Here is a 6076-nt window from a genome sequence, read left to right as displayed (position 1 = left end):
TTTGTATTTTGTTTTTTTCTACTTGGTTACATTTGAACTAAGTTGACAATGTATTTGTTTTGATTAGGTGCTAATTGACTTGATTAAATCAGCTTATCTATGTGTATAAGTTAAGTTTTATAAGTTTCTAAGACAAATTAGTGGGGTTAGGTATGTTTAGGTGGCAGTTTTTGTTTTTAGTCAAGCTATTTAGCTTGTTTCAAAGTTATGTAAACTTCAGCTATCATGATAATGAATCCTTTTAGCATTTCTTCTTCTCATTTTTGGTCTTTGTTAAGCAATTTGTTTCAAGTTCACAACCTATTTTCCTTGTTGTGTGTTGCAAGTCATTGAAGCTTGTTGCTCAAGACTCTGCTTTGTTTTCATTTCTGTTTCATAACACCAACAATTGGTAACTAGAGTAAACTTCTTAGAGGGAATTTTTTTTTTCTGTTCTCAAATCAACATATCTTCATCCAGTTTCTCTCTAACTCCACCACCAGTGTTTAATGGTAAAAAAACTACCACATTTAGGTAGTAAAAATGAAGACCTACCTACAAGAATTTGACTTATGGGAGATTGTCAATGCTGATCTTAAACGGTCACCCTTGAGAGCTAATCTCACAGCAGCTCAGATTAGGCAACACTATGATGATAGAGCTAAGAGGTGTCCTGCCTCCAAAATAATGTGTTAGACTTGATTAAAGTGTGAAAATTATATACTCATAGTACTAAAGTGAGCATTAAGCCTATTTTTAATTAAATGATTCATTTATTTAGAAATAACTTTTAAGTAAACTGTCCAAAAATACCTAGTTGGTACCTTAAAATTTTTTTGACCTAATTGGTACTTGAACTTGTATTCTGTTACTCAAGTTGGTACTTTTGCACTAGCATCATTAGTTTATACTGATATGACATTGATAGTCAATCTGATGGTGACTCATGGTAGCCTATCAGTATGCCACATGAGAAACATATATTTAAAAATTTTAAAAAATTTAAAATATATAAATTAATAATAAAAATGATGTAATGTAATAAAAGAACTTTAGGATAAATTATTAGTTATTTACAGAAATTCCATGTAGGATTTCTATCAAATATTTTAACAGAAGATGATTTGTGAATTTTTTTTTTCAATGATCAAAATAAAATTTTTTTATAGTTAAGTGATTAACAGTGTAATTTATTTATTTTATTAATTCTAATAGGTACTCAAAATAAATACTTACTCCCTACTAAAACCCAAAATACTAAACTGAGAGAATAATAGCTATAGTCGTTGTTTCAAAAACACAGGAGAACAAATGCTCCAAAGTCCAAATTCATTGTAAAAACAGCTAATTGGTAAATTAAGTGTCAACAGATCATCTGGTCTATACTATCAGCTTTAGTTTCAGAATCCATTTCTGACCAATGAGTCAATATCCTTTCTTCTTTCTACTCATCTTTCCAATATGCATGACATGCAATACCATGGTGGTTTGGATCCACTGGCCCTCGAATTAGAAACCAGTAGAACAAAATACTGCGGTTTTGTTTTCCCTTTTTTTTTTATGTAGGTGAAAAATGGTGATTTCTGATCTGTATGATAGGTGTTGAAAAAACTCATTTTATCTCTCTCGTCGTCTCTTGCGGCAGGAGCTGGTGTCTAGTTTCATTTCTGAAAATAAAATGCTTGCACCGCACGAGGTAAAAAAAGTTTCTATTTTAAGTCATTGCTGTAACTGCAAGCAGGAAAAAATTCAAGGCAACTAATTAGGAAAAAATAACTTTACTTTCGGTTTTTCCTAAGATGGAGATGCGGGGTATCGATCCTCGTACCTCTCGCATGCTAAGAGAGCGCTCCACCATCGGAACTACATCCCCACTGCGCTTTTATTCAACAAAAGTTGACAATTTTAGTATATTACATAAAATGTTTTCCCGTTAAAAGCATAAAATTTCTACTACTTGCTTGCATCAGGCCCCTCTCTACATAATTGTCTGGTTTTTGGCAAGGTACAAAACAGAGAAACACAATAACAAGCTACGGTGACCATGGTTTGACAAGATCTGAGAATACTGCTGATTTCGCCAACCATTTGACCTTTGCACTTAATGGGGATCCTTCCAAAATGAGTTGTAGTTCAAGTCCTTGCTGTAAGTGTCAGATATCTGTGCGCAGCGGGGTTAATTTCCTGTGAACCTGTAGTTTGCCAAGGATATACTTAGTCCATGTTTTGTTCGGTAAAACTATGGTGCAGAGTCGGATATGGAAGACAAGTTGACGGATTAAGAGTAATCTGCTGTGGGGTTTGGTGATATGTTGAAAGGAGGTTGCAAAGATTAAAGGTTGACAGTTGACTCCAACGATCGCTGCTGCTGCTCCATTCTTTGAGCTGGAAGGGTTGTATATGAACGCAAAGGTTAATTGGTGATGGCTGTGGTGTTGGTGTGTGGAGGTCTGGGGTTGCTTTGATTGTGAGTTGAGGCCTCCGTCGACCGCTCGGTCTCTGTAGTTCCACTTACGTGTAATGCCTAGTTGTATTCATAGTAGTTGTATTCATAGTAATTTGTGATAGTACGTCGGATTACTTCCATGGGATTCACTTGTGATAGTACGTCGGTTTTTCCAGATTTGCCAAAGGGTAAATATCCATCTCGTGATTGCCGCTTGACTGTTCTTCTCAGCAGTGTGATAGTTATTTATCCAAGAAGTCAGCCATTCTCGGATATAAGATATCTGAAGTGTGTCACTATGAACTGCCCAAGGAACGTCAAACCAGATGGATCTGACGATAGGGCATAGTCGAAAAAGATGGCCGACTGTTTCGTTCTGGTTATGGCTGAAGGCACAGTGTATATCAACTGAAATTTGTCGTTTTTGTAGCTACGCTCGGACTGGTAGTAAATTACGATTAATTTTCCATAAGAAATTTTGTAGTTTGTGAGTGTTCGAGCTTGAACATAACAGCAAAGAGAAAGAGAAGAGAAGAGAATAGAGAAAATGGTCTACTTGTTTTACTACTATAGCTCTACTAATCCAAAGGATCGAACCATTAAATTTATACGAGATTATTAATGAACTTACTATAGTATTCAGTGCTAATAATCAATCTTAACTGAATCTTAGTTCATTCACTAACCGAATTGAATACAGGTATAACAGAAACACAGTTACAAAACTAACAATTAACTTCCTAACAACAAATTGAAATAGTTATACAGCTTTGGCACAACACCAACCGTTAACCACCAGCTTAACGATGGTTTACTACTATACCTTAATATTCCTCCAACTGTCTGCTCCTGCTTGTTTCTGTTTTGTAACTTTTCCATACCTGCTAACAACTTGAAGCCTGGATCGAAACTTAGTGAAGAATTAGCTGACAAAGGCTTAGCGAGCACATCTGCTATCTAATACTGTTCTGGAACATGACCAACAAATTAACCTTCCAGCTGTTACCTTCTCTCAAACAAAAAACAAATCAAGTTCTGCATGTTTGAACTTAGAATGCATAACTGGAATTCTTGAAACTACCACAGCTCTTGGGTTATCACACCATACAATAGCTTTATTTGCAACCTTGATCTTTAAATCAGATAACAAAGGCTCCAGCCATATAATCTTTGCAGTGGCATTACCTAAGCTTCTATACTCTGCCTTTACAGTTGAACGAGTGACCACTTGGTGCTTCTTAAAGCACCAAGACACAAGATTCCCTCTAGGAATACAGAAAAACTAGTGGTAGAATGCCTGTCATCTGGATCAATATTGTAATTTGCATTAGAGTATCAAACTAGAGACAACTGAGGTGCTACTTTGAAAGATATACCATAATCCACAGTAGCTTGTAAGTACCTTAAAATATGCTTGACAGCTTTAAAATAATGATCAAGAGGACTTTGCATGAATTGACACACCATGTTGACAACAAAAGCAATCTCAAATCTAATAATGACAATGTACTGCAGTACTCCTATAATGCTCCTATATTCTGAGTCATTTTCAACAGGACTTCCAACATGAGTAGACAAAGTGCATGAGCTAACCATAGGATTAGGAGTTCCATTTGATTGACCCATATGATACTTCTTCAACAAGTCTAAAATGTATTTTCTCTGGCTTGGAAACAATCCATCAGGTGTATAAGACACCTCAATGCCTAAGAAGAAATTCAACTTCCCCAAGTCTTTAAGGGAAAAATTCAAGTCCAAAGACTTAACAAACTTATCCAGACATGCATCTCTATTCCCAGTAACAATTATGTCATCAACATACACTAAGACATAAAGCATCACTTCACCAACAATTTTGATAAAAGGGAAACATTAGACTTGGACAACACAAAATCTGTAGCTACCAAGTGTTCTCTCAACATTTCTCTTGAGCTTGAAACTCCATCTACAGCCCACAACTTTTTTATTGGCAGGTAAATGCTCTAGCTCCCATGTCTTGTTCTTCATAAGGGCATCAAACTCTTGTTGAAAAGCTTTGGTCCACTCAATATTAGTGAGTGCTTCTTCAATGGTCATAAGTTCACGATCACAAAATTTAGCTTTGGTACACTTTTGGAATGTGTTTGCATTGGATGAACATTGGGATAGATAGGTGATGATGATGAACTAACCTTTTGAACCAAGTCAGGGGCATTGTTAAAAGCAAAACCATCTTGGTCCAAAAAGACAGGGAGAGAATTACTGAAACCTGAGACAGGCCAGAAGGATACATTTTTGCTAGTCTTGAGAAATTAGCAGTTGTTGACATAACAAAGGTCACAGGAGAACCATCTGATAAACCATAAAAGTAACATGTTTTAATCCCATGCTTGGCATGTTTTTGGATGATTTATTATGTGAATTAGTGAATTTGATGCTCTTAATCCTTTAAATTTATGTTTCTATACTTAGGTGAGCATAGGGAAGTGAAAGGAGCGAAAAACGAATCAAAATCGGACAAAAAGAGTTGTTTTCAAGAACCACATGGTTTGGGAATTTTCATATGGGCTGGGCACATGCTTGTGTGAGCCACACGGGCTAGCCACACACTTATATGCCAGCCCGTGTTAATTTTGAACCTTTCTTTTTCTTTTACGTGAAAAAACCCCATTTTTAGGGTTTCTGAGCATTCTAAAGTTTATAAATACATTTTAGAAGAGGCCTAAAAAGAGCACGCAGTATAGAATGAATAAATTACTAGAAGAACGCCACCAGAATCAACTCAGAAGCAGACCTCCTTCAAGATTGAAGATCTCCATTCAAATTTCCTTCTAAGTTTTATTGGGTTTCTTATGTCTTATTGTTATTCTAATTTTGAGATGTTTCCATCCCAAATTATAAACTAAATTCCCTAGATACCTAGGGAAGATGAAACCTATTATGGATCTTATTATTTGATTTTCTGAATTATATGATAAACATTTGATTCTTGTTTTCAATTATGTATGCTTATTTCTTACTTTAATATTTTCAGAATATTAATTCAAGTGTGATGTGATTATTTCAGTGGAGCAAAAGTCTCTGTTTAAGAGTAGATCTGGCATAATTGAGTGGAGTTGCATGCAATCCTAAAAATAGGATGACAAAAATCTACCGGATTAGAGTCAAATCTAATAGGGGAATCCATAGATCAAGTTAATGCGACAATATGAGTTTTAATTAGAAAGAGACTTCAATTAATCAACCTAGAGTCAATTGTTCTTACTCTCGAAAGAGATATTATTTAGGGATTTCTATAGATCAAGGCACAAGTGAATAAATCGTATAATTCAGATTCAGAATAATAAGTGAAGTCTAGGTGAATTCTTTTTTAGGTATTGTGTACTTCTTGGGTATTGTCTATCTCATTGGTTTTCTTCAAATATTTTCCCAATTCGCTTTCTATTGCATTTTTATAATTAGTTTAGTTAATTTTAGGTTAAACAATTCCTTCAATTTATCGGCTATATAATAAAAAGATAGTAATTACTAGTACTTTTAGTCATCATGGATACAATATTCCCAACTCACCATAGCTATACTACCATAGCTATACCACGAGGTTCTATCACTACATGGGATCAAATGACCGAAAAGTTCTTATTGAAGTATTTTCCATAAGCTAAGACAACT

This window comes from Gossypium arboreum, chromosome 5 (genome assembly GCF_025698485.1).
Source record: "Gossypium arboreum isolate Shixiya-1 chromosome 5, ASM2569848v2, whole genome shotgun sequence".
Lineage (NCBI taxonomy): Eukaryota > Viridiplantae > Streptophyta > Magnoliopsida > Malvales > Malvaceae > Gossypium > Gossypium arboreum.
Note: the sequence above shows the minus strand (reverse complement) of the source record.